Here is a 16753-nt window from a genome sequence, read left to right as displayed (position 1 = left end):
CTTGAACTCCTGACCTCAGGTGATCCACCCACCTCAGCCCCGCAAAGTGCTAGGATTACAGGTGTGAGTGACTGTGCCCAGCTTCTGTGACTTCTTACTTGATTTTTGGAGTTCTCATAAAGGCATTTTAAACTGTATGTTATTGTTAAGTAAGTGTCTATGTATTTTTTAGTGACAGGGTCTCATTCTGTCACCCAGGTTGGAGTGCAATGGCACAATCATAGCTCACTGCAGGGTTGAACTCCTGGGCTCAAGCGATTCTCCTCCCTCAGCCTCACAAGTAGCTAGGACTACAGGCATTCACCACCATGCCTGGCTAGTTTATTTTTTATTTTTAAATTTTTTTGTAGAGATGAGTCTCACTATGTTGCCCAGGCCAGTCTTGAGCTTCTGGGCTCAAGCAATCCTCCCACCTCAGCCTCTCGAAGTCCTGGGATTACAGGTGTGAACTGCCATGCCCAGCCCAGTGTTTCTTTAGGGGACCAAGGTCTGTGGCTTCCTATTCCACTCTCTTGCTGACATCCCTCCAGATTCTTAATCTTTCTGAGTTGCGGGATATTTGACAATCTGACAAAAGCTGTGAAACATCTTTTACCTAGAAAAAATACACAAACAGAAATTATGGGATATGAATTTTGAGAGAATGATATGCCCTCACACGCACAGGAATATATCACATGCACATGAATATATAGCTATTCACGAAGCCTGGTTTAAAAATCTTGATACAGTCTGTGCAGTAAAGCATTAAATCAGCAGGCTTGGGTTACTTAAGCCCTGCATATTCCAAATAATGGCCTGGCCCTTGACCAGCTTCTGGGAGATAACTTCTGAAGCTTGGAATATCCCGCCTGATAAGAGTGTCTTTGTAAGCCTGAGGCCTTGGGCCACACTGCATCTGTTTGTCCAGGTAGATTATGCTAACAATGTGATTTATGGTGAATGCCTATTTTTGTATGCCTGAAATCCTGGGCCACACAGTATCAATACAACCTGTGCAGCTGGAGACTGACAGCTAAGGTCATTTACACAGGGGCTGCATACCTATATGACTGCCTCCAGTTAAAATCCTGAACACTGAGACTCAAGTGAGCTTCCCTGATTGGCAACAATTTGCACAGTGTCACACATCATTACTCAGAGCATTAAACACTGTCTGTGAGACTAGTAGAGGACAGCTGAAAGCTTATGCCTGGTTTCTCCTGGGCTTTGCCTTATGTGCCTTTTCCCTTTGCTAATTCGAATCTGTATCCTTTCATTATAATAAACCATAAGCATAAGTTTAATGGAGTCCTATGACTCCTAGTGAATTACTGAACCTGAGGGTGATCTTGGGGACTCTTGACATAGTTCAAATCATTCACATGGAACTAGCCAAATTGTCATAACCACTACAGCAATTAGGCCACATGTCTCTCAGCAGCCAAAACAAAAGTTCATTCGAACAAACATTTAATGAATGCTTATCATTTGCTAAGTGCTAGGAGAGTACAAAGACTTGAAGATAAATATGTTCATGCGTTGAGCTACAGCCTTGGCATAGGTCTCTCCGGCGTTCAAAATATAAGTGGGACCTCATGTACCTAGGAGGTATTCTTTTCTTTCTTGTTGCTTCCAGTTTCTCTCACCGAACACATCATTCTGTGTCAGGCCATGCTTAAAAGGAATTCTTTTTGTTTGCAAAGTAATGATTTTTTGAGGGGTTTTGTCTTAATTTTTGAAATGTTTATTTTTAAAAGTCAGGTCTATTGAGGCATAATTTATATATAGTAAAATTCACCCTTTATAAGTATATAATTCTATGAGTTTTGGCAAATGTATACAATCATGTAATCACCACCATATCAAGATACAGAACATTTCTGTCACCCTGAAAAATTTCCTCATGTTCCTTTAGAGTCAAGTCTCCTCTCCTCACCCACAGTCCCTGGCAACCATTGATCTGTTTCCTGTCCCTATGGTTTTGCCTTTTCTAGAATGTCATATAAGTGGAATCATATGGTATGTACTCCTTTGTGTTTGCCTTTTTTTTTTTTCAACTGACCACAGTGCTTTTGAGATTCATCCATGTTGTTGCATGTATCACTTGTTTGTTCCTTTCCATTGCTGGGTAGCTTTCCATTATGTGGATGTGCCACAGTTCGTTTATCCATACACCAGTTGTTAGACATTTGGATTGTTTCTAGTTTGGGGCTACTTTGAATTAGGCTACTATGAGCATTCACATTCAGGTGTTTGTATGGATATGCTTTCATTTCTCTTGGATAAATACCTAAAAATAGGATTGCTATGTCAAATGGACGAGTATGTTTATAAGAGATTGCCTATTGTTTTTCCAAATGGCTTTACCATTTTGTATTTCTACCAGCAATGTATGAGATTTCCAGTTGTTACTCCTGCTCATCACCACTTAGTATTATCGATCTTTTCTTTTTCTTTTTTTTTTTTCCCAAGACAGAGTCTCACTCTGTCGCCCAGGCTGGAGTGCAGTGGTGAGCTCAGCTCACTGCAACCTCTGCCTCCCGGGTTTAAGCAACTCTCCTGCCTCAGCCTCCTGAGTAGCTGGGATTACAGGCATGTCCTACCACGCCTGGCTAATTTTTGTATTGTTAGTAGAGATGGGGTTTCACCATGTTGTCCAGGCTGATCTCGAACTCCTGGCCTCAGGTGACCCGCCCGCCTCAGCCTCCCAAAGTGCTGGGATTACAGGCATGAGCCACCGCGCCTAGCCTTTGTTTTGTTTGTTTGTTTGTTTTTGAGACACAGTTTCACTCTGTCACCCAGGCTGGAGTGTAGTGTCACAATCTCAGCTTAATGCAACCTCCACCTCCTGGGTTCAAGTGATTCTTGTGCCTCAGCCTCTCAAATAGCTGAGATTACAGGAGTGTACCACCATGCCTGGCTAATTTTTGTATTATTAGTAGAGACAGGGTTTCACCATGTTTGCCAGGCTGGTCTCGAACTCCTGAGCTCAAGTGATCTGCCCATTTCAGCCTCCCAAAGTGCTGGGATTACAGGTGTGAGCCATTGCACCTGGCCAGCAGTTTATTTTAAAGTCAAACTATAGGACCCAGCAATTCCACATCCAGGAATATGCTCAAGAAAAATTAGTTTGTATGTCCACCAAAAGTCTTGTACAAGAATGTTCATAGCCACTTAATTACTAATAGCCAAAAACTTGACAAAATCCAAATATCCATCAAGAAAAACTAGAACAATTTGTGATATAATCAGACAATGGAATACCACCAGCAATAATAAAAGTAAAAAAATTTAGTAATATGCAGAACAGCATGGATGAATCTCAGAAACTTTATGCTGAGATTTTTTTAAAAAGCCAAATAAAAAAGTATATGATTCCATTCATATGACATTCAGAATCAAGCAAAACTAATCTACGGTGGTAGAAATCAGAATAATGGTTACCTCCAGAGGACTAGGTATTGATTCAGTAAGGTACAAGGGGTCCTTCCAGGGTGAAGGAAATGGTCTATATGTTGACGTGGGTGAAGGTTTCATGGTGTATACATATGTAAAAATTAATTGAATTGTACATTTAAGACTTGTGCATTTTACTGTATATAAATTATACCTCACTTTTAAAACACTTTTAATAAAAAAATTACTATGGACCCCTAAAAATCCTGTGTTTATTTAACAGCTATCACATTTTATCATATTAGCCAGGCACAGTGGCTCATACCTCTAATCCCAGCACTTTGGGAGGCTGAAGGAGGAGGATCACTTGACCCCAGGAATTCAAGACCAGCCTATCAACATAGTGAAAGCCCATCTCTACAAAAAATGTAAAAATTAGCCAGGCACGATGGTGTGTGCCTATACTCCCAGCTAGTCACGAGGCTGAGGTAGGAGAATCACTTGAGCCCAGGGGTTTGAGACTGCAGTGAGCTCTGATCACACCACTGCACTTTAGCCTGAGTGTGAGAGTAAGACCCTGTTTCTAAAAAAAAAAAAAAAAAAAAATTACCATATTATAAATTGAAATGGACAAACTTTATTTTTATTTTATTATTATTATTTTTTTTAAAATAGTCTTGTCTTTCACCCAGGCTGGAGTACAGTGGCGCAATCTCGGCTCACTGCAATCTCCACCTCCTGGGCTCAAGCAATTCTCCTGCCTCAGCCTCCCAAGTAGCTGAGATTACAGGCGTGTGGCACCACACCTGGCTGATTTTTGTATTTTTAGTAGAGACAGGGTTTTGCATGTTGGCCAGGCTGGTCTTGAACTCCTGACCTCAAGTGATCCACTCATCTTGGCGTCCCAACATGCTGGGATTACAGGTGTGAGCCACAGCACCCAGCCCAAAATAGAGAAACTTTAAAATATTTAACTCATTTAGAAATAACAATAATAAACTCATTACACATTAACATGACATTTTAATGAAAAATAACTATATTGTATAAAACAAAAAAATAATGAGAAGAATGTCATTGTTTTACATCTTTGCAAATTTCTTTAATGTCTGGTTCAAAAGAAGACAGCTGGATTCTTAAACCAACTTCTGCATTTAATTTTTTAAGCTCTCACATGTCACTCAGTGTTTGGAAACTCCACTGTACCTTTGAAAGAGAAAGCAAGTGAAAAGACAAATAACCGGTTATTATTATTATTATCTTCCTTTTTTTTTTGAGATGGAGTCTCGCTCTGTCACCCAGGCTGGAGTGCAGTGGTGCGATCTCAGCTCACTGCAAGCTCTGCCTCCCAGGTTCAAGCTATTCTCCTGCCTCAGTCTCCCTAGTAGCTGGAACTACAGGCGCCCGCCACCACGCCTGGCTAATTTTCATGTTTTGAGTAGAGATGAGGTGTCACCATGTTGGCCAGGCTGGTCTCGAACTCCTGACCTCAAGTGATCCTCCCACCTCAGCCTCCCAAAGTGATGGGATTACAAGAGTGAGCTACCGCACCCGGCCTATTATTATTATTAAAATAATTTAGACCTCATGAACGTCTGAATGAGTCTCAGAGCCTGTAAGGTCCCTCCTCACCACACACTGGGAACTGCTGCTCTGATATGCCCCCCACCAGGCTACTTTTTTGCATTTTTCTAGAAAAGAAATAAAATACCCACATGTAGAATGGGGTTCATGTTAGCTACTATTTTTTATACCGCTTCCTAGTACCTTTCTCATTTTCCACAGTTCTACCTCTGCCTCCCCTATATTTTCCAGGTTCAACAGCTTCGGAGAGCAGGACATCTTTTCCTCTCAGCCTGGCCCTCTGCAATAGAGGCCATAAACAGGCCAGTAGTGAAAGCTACAGGACATGTGAGCATGGCAGGGGCTGAGCTCCATTTTAAGGTAACCTCCATCACTCTCTTCTCTCTTACATGTAATATCACCATAATTTGCTGCTGGAATTAGTCTTTGTCTTAACAAATGTATTCACACATGTATCTTGCATCCAATTTTTTTTTTATTTTTGAGACAGGGTCTTGCTCTGTCACCCAAGCTGTAGTGCAGTGGCACAATCTCAGCTCACTGCAACCTCCGCCTTCCAGGTTCGAGCAATTCTCCTGCCTCAGCTTCCCCAGTAGCTGGGATTACAGGCGTGCAGCACTCTGCCTGGCTAATTTTTGTATTTTTTGTAGAGACAGGGTCTCACCATATTGGCCAAGATAGTCTTGAACTCCTGACCTCAGGTGATCCACCCTCCTCGGCCTCCCAAAGTGCTGGGATTACAGGCGTGAGCCACCGTGCCTGGCCCTTGCATCCAATTATAAAGTATGACTGTCACTACAGAAAGTTCTCTCATGTTTCTTTTTTTTTTTTGAGACGGAGTCTCGCTCTGTTGCCCAGGCTGGAGTGCAGTGGCGAGATCTTGGCTCACTGCAAGCACTGCCTCTCGGGTTCATGCCATTCTCCTGCCTCAGCCTCCCGAGTAGCTGGGACTACAGGTGCCCGCCACCACGCCCAGCTAATTTTTTGTATTTTTAGTAGAGACGGGGTTTCACTATGTTAGCCAGGATGGTGTCAATCTCCTGACCTCGTGATCCGCCCGCCTCAGCCTCCCAAAGTGCTGGGATTACATGCATGAGCCATCATGCCCGGCTGTTTCTTTTCAATCAAACTCTGTTCCTACCACACCACCAGAGGCAGTGTGGTAGAATAATAATAATACATTAATAAAAATTAATCCCAGAATATTTTAACTAATCTCCAGTGAAATTCTTTGTAAATTTATTTGGGACCAGGCATGGTGGCTCAGGTCTGTAATCCCAGCACTTTGGGAGGCCAAGGCAGGAGGATTGCTTGAACCCAGGAGTTGAAGACCAGCCTGGGCAACATGGCAACTCCCCATCTCTACCAAAACAAATTTTTTAATTAGCCAGGTGTGGTGGTGTGCTCCTGTAGCTGTGGTGCCAGCTACTTGGGAAGCTGAGGCAGGAAGATCACTTGAGCCCAGGGAGTCAAGGCTGTGGTGAGCCATGTTCATGCCACTGCACTCAAGCCTAGGTGACAAACTGAGACCCTGTCTCAAAAAAAAAAAAAAAAAATTTGGGAAATCTCTGGATTTCTTAGGTCTACTGTTCTTGGTTACAGAATCTATAGAAGTCACAAAAATTTTCCAGTCTTTTCTTAGATAATAATAGATATTTTGGTTTTTTTCTTCAAGTTATTCTAAATTATGAAACAGGAGGACTGCTCTTCAAACTGTAGAACAGGTATTCATCAAAAGCTTTTTATTTCCATACTATTGAATTGCTTGGATCTAAGGAAGAATATATTTAATGGGCAAAAGTCTCAAAAGAAAAAGCAGGTCACTATTGCTGTTTCCCGTTTATCAATAGTGCAGCTCAGCAAAGCTCACATCGTATTGTGCAAGGTGAAAAGAACCCTCTCAGGGTTCCAAGTTGCAGGATATGATTAAAGCCTAGTGACAATAAACCAAGCTTGCCTCAGGGCCTATTTCCCAGACAGTCCTTTTCAACATCAGTACTCAAGGCAGATCAGAACCTTTCAGAGGTAGGGGAAATACATCCTGCAGTGCTTAATTGTACACCCCTTGAGGCCTGCAGATAAACTCCCTTATCAAAAGAAGGCTTGAGTCCCCAACAAGTATTGAGTGGCTCCATTATTTCTTCCTCTTTCCCACGAAAATGGTTTTTCAGTGCAGAGGATAATTCTGCACACATTTATCAGTCCTGGCATGGACCTAACCCGGTGGAGCACATGTGGATGAAACACGTGATGTCCAATTTCAAGGGGTTTACAGTATATGTAGTTCTCTGTTTTGTGGGGAGTGCAGGTAGATAATGACTCCAACTAAGAGGTCAGGCAGGGTGGGGAGGGGACTTGTGGAAGACGGAAGGTGTGAACTAAGCCGTGAAAGATGGGTAAGATTTTTGACAAACATGAATGAGAATAAAGAGCCAACCATTTTTCAATACCGCAGCCCAAGTGATCTTTCTGAAGCACACATCTAACTATTCCATTTCCCTCTTTAAAGCCATTGGGGATGAGAAACATCAACGCCCACTTTGTTTTGTGAGATAATGGTGCCCAGCACACAGTGAGTAAGGAAACTGAGGCTCAGGGTGGGGCCACTTTGTCTCCAAAGCCAACGAGTTAATGGCAGAATCATATTAGAACTCAGGGCCCCTGGGGTCACTGCTCTCCAGCACCTCAACAGCCATTCTTGGCTGAACTCACTGAGCAAAATCAAGATGCCAGCAGGACTGTGTTCCTTTCTGGAGGCCCTTGGAGATAATCCATTTTCTTGCCTTTTCCAGCTTCTAGAGGGTGCCCACCTTCTTTGGCTTATGGTTCCTTCTTTCCTCTTTAATGGCTGGTTGAGTCCCTCACACATCACATCACTCTGACACTAACCCTTCTGCTCTCCTCTTAGGCTTGTAAGGACCCTTGTGATTACATTGGTCCTACCCAGATTACCTAGGATAATCTCCCATCTCAAAGTCCTCATCTTAATCCCATCTGCAAGGTCCCTTTTGCAATTTAAGATAACATATTCAACAGGTTCCAGGAATGAGAATGTGGACATCTTTGGAGAGCCATTATTCTGCCTACCACAGATAGAACCTGGCCGTTACTACCAAGGGTTGGAATGAGGATCATTCTGGGACTGCTGCAAGAGGCTGGAAACTGGAACCAAGTGCTACTTTCATGGTAACAAGCCAATGCTGGAACGACACTGACTGAAGCATCAAGCAAAACAGGAAGGAGCAACTCCTTCTACCCTCCTCCTGGCTTCGAGTCTCTCTCTAGCTCCCCTTGTTGGCAGGACCTATCAGAAGGCCAGCTGGCTAAGGAGGACTATAGTTTCGCAGTTTCAATTCCAGCATCCCAGAGCTGAATATAGAAGTACGGGTTGGAAGCCGAGAGATGGTAGCTTAGTAACTGATAAAGATGCCACTAAAAAATTCAGTTTAAACAAGTGACAGCCTGTGATTATATTACATTTAATAAAAAGTTCAAAGCTCCAATATATAATGTTTTTTATAAACCAGTAAGAAAAATCAACCCAATAAAAGTGGGCAGATAAGAACGAAAAATTCACGGGTACTGTCTTGTCCTGTCCAGTCCCATCCCGCCGCCATGTCTGCCAGCCATGAGCTCCACGCAGTTCAACAAGAGCCCCTCATACGGGCTGTCGGCTGAGGTCAAGAACCAGCTTCTGTCCAAATATGACCCCCAGAAGGAGGCAGAGCTCCGCAGCTGGATCAAGGGACTCACCAGCCTCTTCATCGGCCCCGACTTCCTGAAGGGCCTGAAGGACGGGATTATCTTATGCACACTCATGAACAAGCTACAGCCAGGCTCAGTCCCCAAGATCAACCACTCCATGCAGAACTGGCACCAGCTAGAAAACCTCTCCAACTTCCTCAAGGCCATGGTCAGCTACGGATGAACCCCGTGGACCTGTTCAAGGCCAACGACCTGTTTGAGAGTGGAAGTATGACGCAGCTGCAGGTGTCTCTTCTTGCCCTGGTGAAAAAGGCCAAGACTAAGGAGCTGCAGAGCGGGGTGGACACTGGCATCAAGTACTTGGAGAAGCAGGAGTGGAATTCTGACAACCCCCCGTGAAGGCTGGCCAGTGCATCCTCGGGCTGCAGATGGGCACCAACAAATGCGCCAACCAGTCAGGGATGACCGCATATGGCATGAGGAGACATTTCTACAACCCCAACAACTACATCCTGCCCACTATGGACCACTCGATCATCAGTGTCCAGATGGGTACAAATAAATGTGTCAGCCAGGTGGCCATGACGGTTTCTGGGATGCGGTGGCACATCTATGACACCAAGCTGGGAACCGACAAGTGTGATAACTCCTCCATGTCCCTGCAGATGGGTTACACACAGGGCACCAACCAGAGTAGCCAGGTCTTGGCCTGGTCCAGCAGATATACGACCCCAAGTACTGCCCGCAAGGCACAGTGGGGGCTCCCTCAGGCGCTGGTGACTGCCTGGGCCCCAGGGATGTCCCTGAATATCCCCCTTACTACCAGGAGGAAGCTGGTTACTGAGTCTTCCAGCATGCTCTCTCCCCACATCATCTCCCCGTCTGGGTTTTTGGGTTTTTCTGTGTTTTCATCTCTTTTTTCTCTTAACCTGTTCAGTGCTGCCAATCAACCGAGGGTCTGTGAGTGGCAGCATGGGATCAGGCAGCAGGGCTTTTTTCCCCCTTGCCTTGGTCCTTCACAGGACTGAGCCACCAGGCTGTGGGGGAAGGAGTCAAAGCCATATCCCGTTAAGTGTAGGGTGAGGGTCCCTGTTGGCACGTCCAGGCTGTGGACCAAACAAACTGTGCTGGGGGGAAGAGACCTGGGCTTGGAGGGAACTGGTCCCCGAAGGTTTCCAGTTGCCTCTCCTTTTCCCCCTTTTGTCAGCTGATCAGTTTGTGGTTTCTGTACCCGCTAAAGTTTCAGAAAGTATTAACAAAAGAAAAATACATTTTTTTCTTCCAAGGAATGGGGCAGGGACAGTGGAGAGGGTGCTGGGAAATGAGTCCCTTGGGAAAGGGGGCCTGGCCATGATACTAAATATCTCAGGCTCCCAAGTGGCTGGATTTCCCTAGGACCCTCAGACCAACAGACCTCAGACCCTTAGACCTGCCCCAGGGCTCGATGGGGAAAGTGAGGCCTATACAAGGAAGTGGAATTCTGAGTTGTTCAGGCTAAGCCTGACCCCCTCTCCATGCTAACTCCCCACACTGTGGCCTCAGTAGGTTTTGTTGTTGTTGTTGCCCAGCCTGGAGTGCAGTGGCGTGATCTTGGCTCACAGCACCTCCACCTCCTGGGCTCAAGGGATTCTCCTGCCTCAGCCTCCCAAGTAGCTGGGACTGCAGGTGCTCCACCACACCTGGCTAAATTTTGTATTTTTAGTAGAGACGGGGTTTCACCATGTTGGCCAGGCTGGTCTCAAACTCCTGGCCTCAGGTGATCTGCCTGCCGTGGCCTCCCCAAGTGCTGGGATTACAGGCATGAGCCACTGCACCTGGCCCCTCAGTAGGTTTTAAAGAGCCCCCAGCCCTCCTTCTCCCTTTCTTGGCCTGACCAGCTATACTGCTCCATCTCCCCTGGCCACATGCCCCGCCAAGTACTGCACAGGGACCCACACCCAGGGGCCCTGCTCCATGAGATAATGTGAAATACGACTGTGGACCAAATGCAATAAAACATCTGTTTGTAAGAAGAGAAAAAAAAGAAAAAAGAAAAATTCACAATGGCCAATAAACATATGAAAATATTCTTAATCCCATTAGTGAGCAGGGAAATGCCTTAGGGCCTAGATGCAAGAGAAGGAGGTCATTCTTTTTGTTTAGAAGTTAATCTTAATCCTTCATTTTGGCACAGCTGAAACACAAATTGGCACACCAAGAATTAATGGATCAATGAAGAGCAAGAGTTCTCCGGGTAGGAAATAAGAAGACTGGAACATGAGCATACAAACCATGCTAAAGGAAGAGCCTTCTTGGGCAATGTCCATATATATGGAATTAAATCTTCAGAAGATCAGTCCATGCAGTTCATGGACTCTGCTCATTGCAGAGCTCTCAGTTCAGAAACAATAGCCACTTTCGAGAGCACTACTGGAGAGGTAGCTCAGCTCACTCTTGAGAACCCCAGGCCAGTCCCGTTTCCCACAAGCCAGCTGTAATAAGAAGGAGTAAGTCTGGGGTGTGGGGTATTAAGTAGGGCACAGGGCCAGGAAAAACAAGTTAGAGAGTCTCTAGGCACTGGTGAGTCATGTTGATCATATGATAGATCAATGTCAAATGAGGTAAAATAAATGACTAAAGTGCACTTCTAGGCTAGCACATAGTTGTGGCAAGAGGAGTTTGTCTTCTTTTATCTTATTCCCAAACCAGCACGATTTGTCTTCAGTGACCCTTACAGCATTCTTTGTGCTGACAATGAGTGGGTCAGCTTGGTCTTTTCTGGAGGACAGATGAAGAGCTAAAAGTATCCAAAAGAAACCTGAAGTATAACAAAAACCTGAAGCCTGAGGACATTTTTCTTGTATGTCAAAGTCCTAATTTTAGACCCAATTGAAGGCTCATTATCCAACATATTACAGTACGGAATTGTAACTCTGCTGCATCTAGAAGGAACTGTCCATCACCAGAAAGAAAACAGCCTGCTCAGTCAATCTTCAACATTCATGGATTCCGGTGATGGCAAAAGTGTTTCCTGACTTTCACAGTCAGTTGCTTTTTGATCTCTCTTTTGAGTCACCCTCAGAGGATACCTGGGTACCCATTTCTCTTTCTGGTTACTCTCCTCTTTCTCCATCCACTACCCACCCCACCCCTACCCTGAGTCCTCGTTCCAGTCTTGACTGTAGGAACAGTCCTGGGCCTTCTTCTAAATGTAGCATAAACCAGACCAACAAACCTTTCTCTTGAGGGTTCTGATAGTCCCCAGCCATCCTTCCATGACTTATGCTAACCGGCTCTCTCTTTCTCCGGGTAAAAAGGGCAAGGAACAAAAGAATTCTGTGAAACAGGAAATCCTTTTCTTCCACAAAGTCAAACCAGATACTAGACTTTTGGGTTGGACATAAGTTCATTTGCATGTTTGGATGCTGCTATGCTTTTATGCTTCAGAAGCTAGGCTGAGATTACAGGTTGAGTGTCCCTTATCCAAAATGCTGGGACCACAAGTGTTTTGGATTTTGGATTTTTTCAGATTTTGGAATCTTTGCATTATCCTTAATAGTTCAGCATCCCTAATCTGAAAATCTGAAATCCAAAATGCTCCAATGAGCATTTCCTTTGAGCATGTCAGTTCTCAAAACGTTTCAGATTCTGGATTGGGGATGCCGAACCTGCAATAAATTGCTCCTGCCTTCGTCTCCCCATGGGTTCTATGTTGTATTTAAGCTGCCCTCCCTCCCTTCCTGTAACTGTGAGTGCCAAAGCAACTCAGATATGCCTCCACTCTAAGCTATAAAGAAATAATTAGCCACAGTTAATGGCCCATAATTTGTTATTTCTGTATCCTGTTCCTCAGGGTTCCCTCCTAAATTATTATCCAGGAAGAAACATACAACTACACATAAAACTGTATTTCATAGAAACAAAAAAAAATGAGCTCCTTTTTTTTGCTTTGTCTCCCTGTGATTTGAAGCAGTTGGACTTCCTAGATGGAAATGAGGTTCATTGCCATGGATGGGAAAGGCTGCCACACGTTGGTTTGCCTCATTGTGCTGCAGACATACGTACAGGACCGACTATATCATTTGTGGGAGGGACCTAGTGAAAAATGAAAGTGTGGGGCCCTTTGTTTAATATGTTAGGAATTTCAAGACTGCAACAGAGGAGCATTAAATGGAAGGTGGGCCCTTCTGAGTGTGGGGCCATGTGTAACTGCAGAGGCTGCACACCTATGAAGCCAGCTCTGCACTCAGAGAATGGTCTCAGGAGTAGAAAGATGAAGGGAACTCCACCCTGAGAAGGTCAGGAGAAAGTACGGGTGAGGTGTGGCCAAGGACAGTGTCCTCTAGGTGGTTCTCTGAAATGCAATCTGCTTGGCATTGGATATTGGAGGGCCCAAGGATCAGAGGTACAGGTATACATGAGGACGCTGGAAGGAAGCAGGGCAAAGGGTGTAAGAATGCTGGGATTGAAGGAGGGGTGGCACAGAGCGGGAGTTCTAGGCATGGAATCATCTTGTTTTGTTTTCATTTAATCAACCCATTTCTTTCTTTCTTTTTTTTTTTTTTACTGAAGTAGAATGTATCAAATTCAGATGAATGACCTTTCTCCTTCCAAATCTGCTCTTCCCGTTTCTTCATCTTGGTGAATGTGAATCACTGTCCTCCTAGTTGATCAAGGCCGAAGCTGGGAGTTGTCTCTGATTGATCCCTCCCTAAGTCCATAGAACATCAGTTCTATCATCATGCCTCTCTTGAGCCCACACATCTACTTGCTCCATAACCAGTGAAACCACCGTCATTCCTGACCATGACTGTGGCAGCAGCCTCCTTGCTTACAGCTTCTGAATCACCTAGACTGGAGTTTAAGTCCTCATTCTGCCACATGTTAGCTGAGTGAGCTTGGGCTGGGCTCTTTACCCCTCTGTGCCTCAGTTTCCACATCTGTAAAATGGGAATAATAATACCTATCATAAAGCATGGTTGTCAGGGCTAAAGGAAATGAAGACGTGGCTGAGTGTCTTCCGTCTTGTTCCCTCTCCATCCCTCAGGCCTTCAGTGAAACATTCCTTCCCTTGTCTGACTTGCTCAGTGCAGGTTCCCACAGGCTGCCAGCCTGCTCTGCAGCCTTCATCACACTTCCCTGTCTTCTCTCAGCACTCTTCTCCATGAGGACAAGGATCCTGGTTTCTATGGCCAATGTCCATCTGACACAGAGTAAGAGTTCACCTTGCTATGTGACTGACACTCTCACATAGAATTAAACGTTCCCAGGCATGGACTCCCTGTAAACTTTCCCCTAACTGTAAGTAAGTGAGCAGGTGACCATGTGACAGAAACAAATGACGAAGACCAAGACTATCCCACCAGATATTAAATTAAACCTGGGGCACTGGAATGGCTCATCAGAGCAGATCCCTCTGTAAGAAACAGACCTAGGTCAGGTAAGGCCCCCAAGGAAGCCAGGAAACTGGGTGCTCCAGGTCAACACAGCCAAACTCCCCAGAGAACACAGTGGGGCTGGGGCCGGGATGTGACAGCCTGGGACAGGGAGACACCCCAGAGGAAGGAATAAAGGTGGGACCCCTGAGTGGTGGGCCATCCCTTTGTCCTCAGGCCCTGGAAGCTCCCCATCCAATGCTCCCCACTGAGGCCAATAGGGTAAGAGGTGTGCACACTAGGGGGTTTGTGCCCTGAGCCAGTCAAGGCAGAGTGGGGGGGATGGGGTGCTAGGGTTTTTTTTTTTTTTCATGAAATAACATATATGTAGGAAAACACATCAAACATATCTGTAGGGGTTGCTGAATTATAAACCCACTACTCCAATCAAGACCTGGAGCATCCCTAGCACTCTAGATCCTCCCCAACCTGTTCTCTACATCCTCCTAGAGACCACCAGGACCTCGGCTTTTGTAGTTACCATGTTCTCGCAACCCCAAAGAATAGTTTTGTTTTGCCTGGTTTTGAACTTCTCAAAAATGGAATCATACTGCATATATTTTATTCTTTTTTCCACTCAATATTCTGTGAGATTCGTCCATGTGGCTGTATGTAACTACTTTATTGATTCGTTGCCATGTTATGTTTGTGGATAACTTTCACAAGTTCCTTATTCCTTGCCCTGTGGATGGACAGTTGTGCTGTTTCTGGCTTGTGCATTTTCCATGACTTAGTGTGAGACTTCTTCTGGATGGCTTGCAGGGGAGTGGGAGTCTGGGCTGGAAGGGAAGGTGGGGGAAGCAACAGAAGCAGCCCTGGGCATGGGGTACACAGAAGGTGGGAGGGATCTGTGGGTCAAGCAGGACTACTGAAGTGCAGAGCAGGGTTGAGGGTACCACAGAGGAAAGGGCCTCCACGTGTGCTCCTACTCTGGGACTGGACAGGAACACTCCCCACAAGGCCATAATCGGGGGGTTTAGTAGGCATGGGCACGATGCCTCTATCCTCTGGACCTGCTGCCTGACCCCATTTCCCTGTGGGGTACAGACCAGTTGTATGCAAGAGAGGCCAGTCAAGGCAGCTTATCGCAGAATGCTGCCCTTGGGGCTCAGAGGAAATACTAGAAATTGACCTCTGGTGCCGCTCCTTTCCTAGGATGGGCATCCATCGAGAGGTTTGTATTTGGGAAGTTCAGGGATCACTGGCTGCACATCCAAACACTGGCCAACATGGAGGTAAAGCGGCTGGAGCCCTGAAGGGAGGGGGTCTGCACTGCTGACCACTTGCCTAGACCTCGCCTGTGCTGGAAGCAAGGCCACCCATGGAGCCCATTTCTCGGAGACTTCAGCAGCCGAGGGCAGAGCTTCCTATTCTTGCCAGAAAACCTGTCCCTGGCAACACCCCAACCCCGGTATTTCTTGTTGGGGACTGTCCTGGCCGGAGATGGCCAAGAGTCCTTCCCACACCCTGAGAGACCTGACATATTTCCCTCTTCTCTTGGGTTTGGCAGATATGGGTAAGAGGAGGGATGCTGTTGCCTTGGAGCTGCCAGGCTGCCTGGCAGACAAGCAGGATTCCCGCTGCCTCCCGTGGAGACTACACTGGAACGCAGGTAAGGTGCTGGGAATCAGTCACAGATGTTCAAGTGCAAGCTTTGGCAAGACCATTCTTTCCACTGTAGATCAGCCAGACTTTGTAAAACATGATCTATTTCCTCACTGGATCCTCAACAGTCCCATGGGCAGATTGGACAAATATCCCCATAGGTGAGAAATTAAAGCAGAGTAGAGTGGTCAACCCCCCACCCTGTAAGTGATTGGGGGCTAGAATACAGGTCCTACAACACTGGGTCAGGGCTTTGTCTGCTGTGCACAAGCAGGCACTTGCCTAAGCAGACACTGAGCTCTAGCTTCATCATTTCATGTTTGATTTTCTATAGTACAATCAATCATAGGATCATTAGCCCCCCTGGTGTCTCTGCTGCAAATTTATCTTAAATGCCAATTTGTCCCTGCATTAGAAGGGAAGCTGTTTAGTTGAGGGAGCTCTTCCTGAGAAATGGTGTATTTTATGTTATTTTTTATTTTTTTGAGACAGAGTTTCACTCTTGTTGCCCAGGCTGGAGTGCAATGGTGCAATCTCTGCTCACTACAACCTCTGCTTCCCAGGTTCAAGCAATTCTCCCGCCTCAGCTGCCCAAGTAGCTGGGATTACAGGTGCCTGCCACCATGCCCGGCTAATTTTTGTATTTTTAGTAGGGACGGGGTTTCACCATGTTGGTCAGGCTGGTCTTGAACTCCTGACCCCAGGTGATCCACCCACCCACCTCAGCCTCCCAAAATGCTGGGATTACAGGCATGAGCCACCATGCCCGGCTGAAACAGTTAATTTTAGTGAGCAGCTGATTCCTTCTTTTTTTTTTTTTTTTTTTGAGACAGAGTCTTGCTCTGTCACCCAGGCTGGAGTGCTGTGGCATGATCTCGGCTCACTGCAAGCTCCATCCCATGGGTTCACGCCATTCTCCTGCCTTAGCCTTCCGAGTAGCTGGGACTACAGGTGCCCGCCATCACGCCCGGCTAATTTTTTGTATTTTAGTAGAGACGGGGTTTCACCGTGTTAGCCAGGATGGTCTCAATCTCCTGACCTCATGATCTGCCTGCCTCGGCCTCCCA

At 45.8% G+C, this 16753-nt stretch overlaps 1 long non-coding RNA gene and 1 pseudogene across 1 annotated transcript in view; both read left to right on the top strand.

The window, feature by feature from the left end:
- The window catches only part of LOC103888957 (uncharacterized), a 75803-nt gene that overhangs the window by 28824 nt on the left and 30226 nt on the right, over positions 1–16753 (top strand). The window contains exons 2-3 of the long non-coding RNA XR_653330.4: positions 5194–5322; positions 15592–15693. This is a non-coding gene — a long non-coding RNA (uncharacterized LOC103888957). The remainder of the gene's footprint in view (positions 1–5193; positions 5323–15591; positions 15694–16753) is intronic.
- Positions 8558–9511, top strand: LOC100444821 (calponin-2-like; annotated as a pseudogene).

Source organism: Pongo abelii, chromosome 23 (genome assembly GCF_028885655.2).
Source record: "Pongo abelii isolate AG06213 chromosome 23, NHGRI_mPonAbe1-v2.0_pri, whole genome shotgun sequence".
Lineage (NCBI taxonomy): Eukaryota > Metazoa > Chordata > Mammalia > Primates > Hominidae > Pongo > Pongo abelii.
Note: the sequence above shows the minus strand (reverse complement) of the source record. Positions and strands in the feature narration are given on the sequence as shown.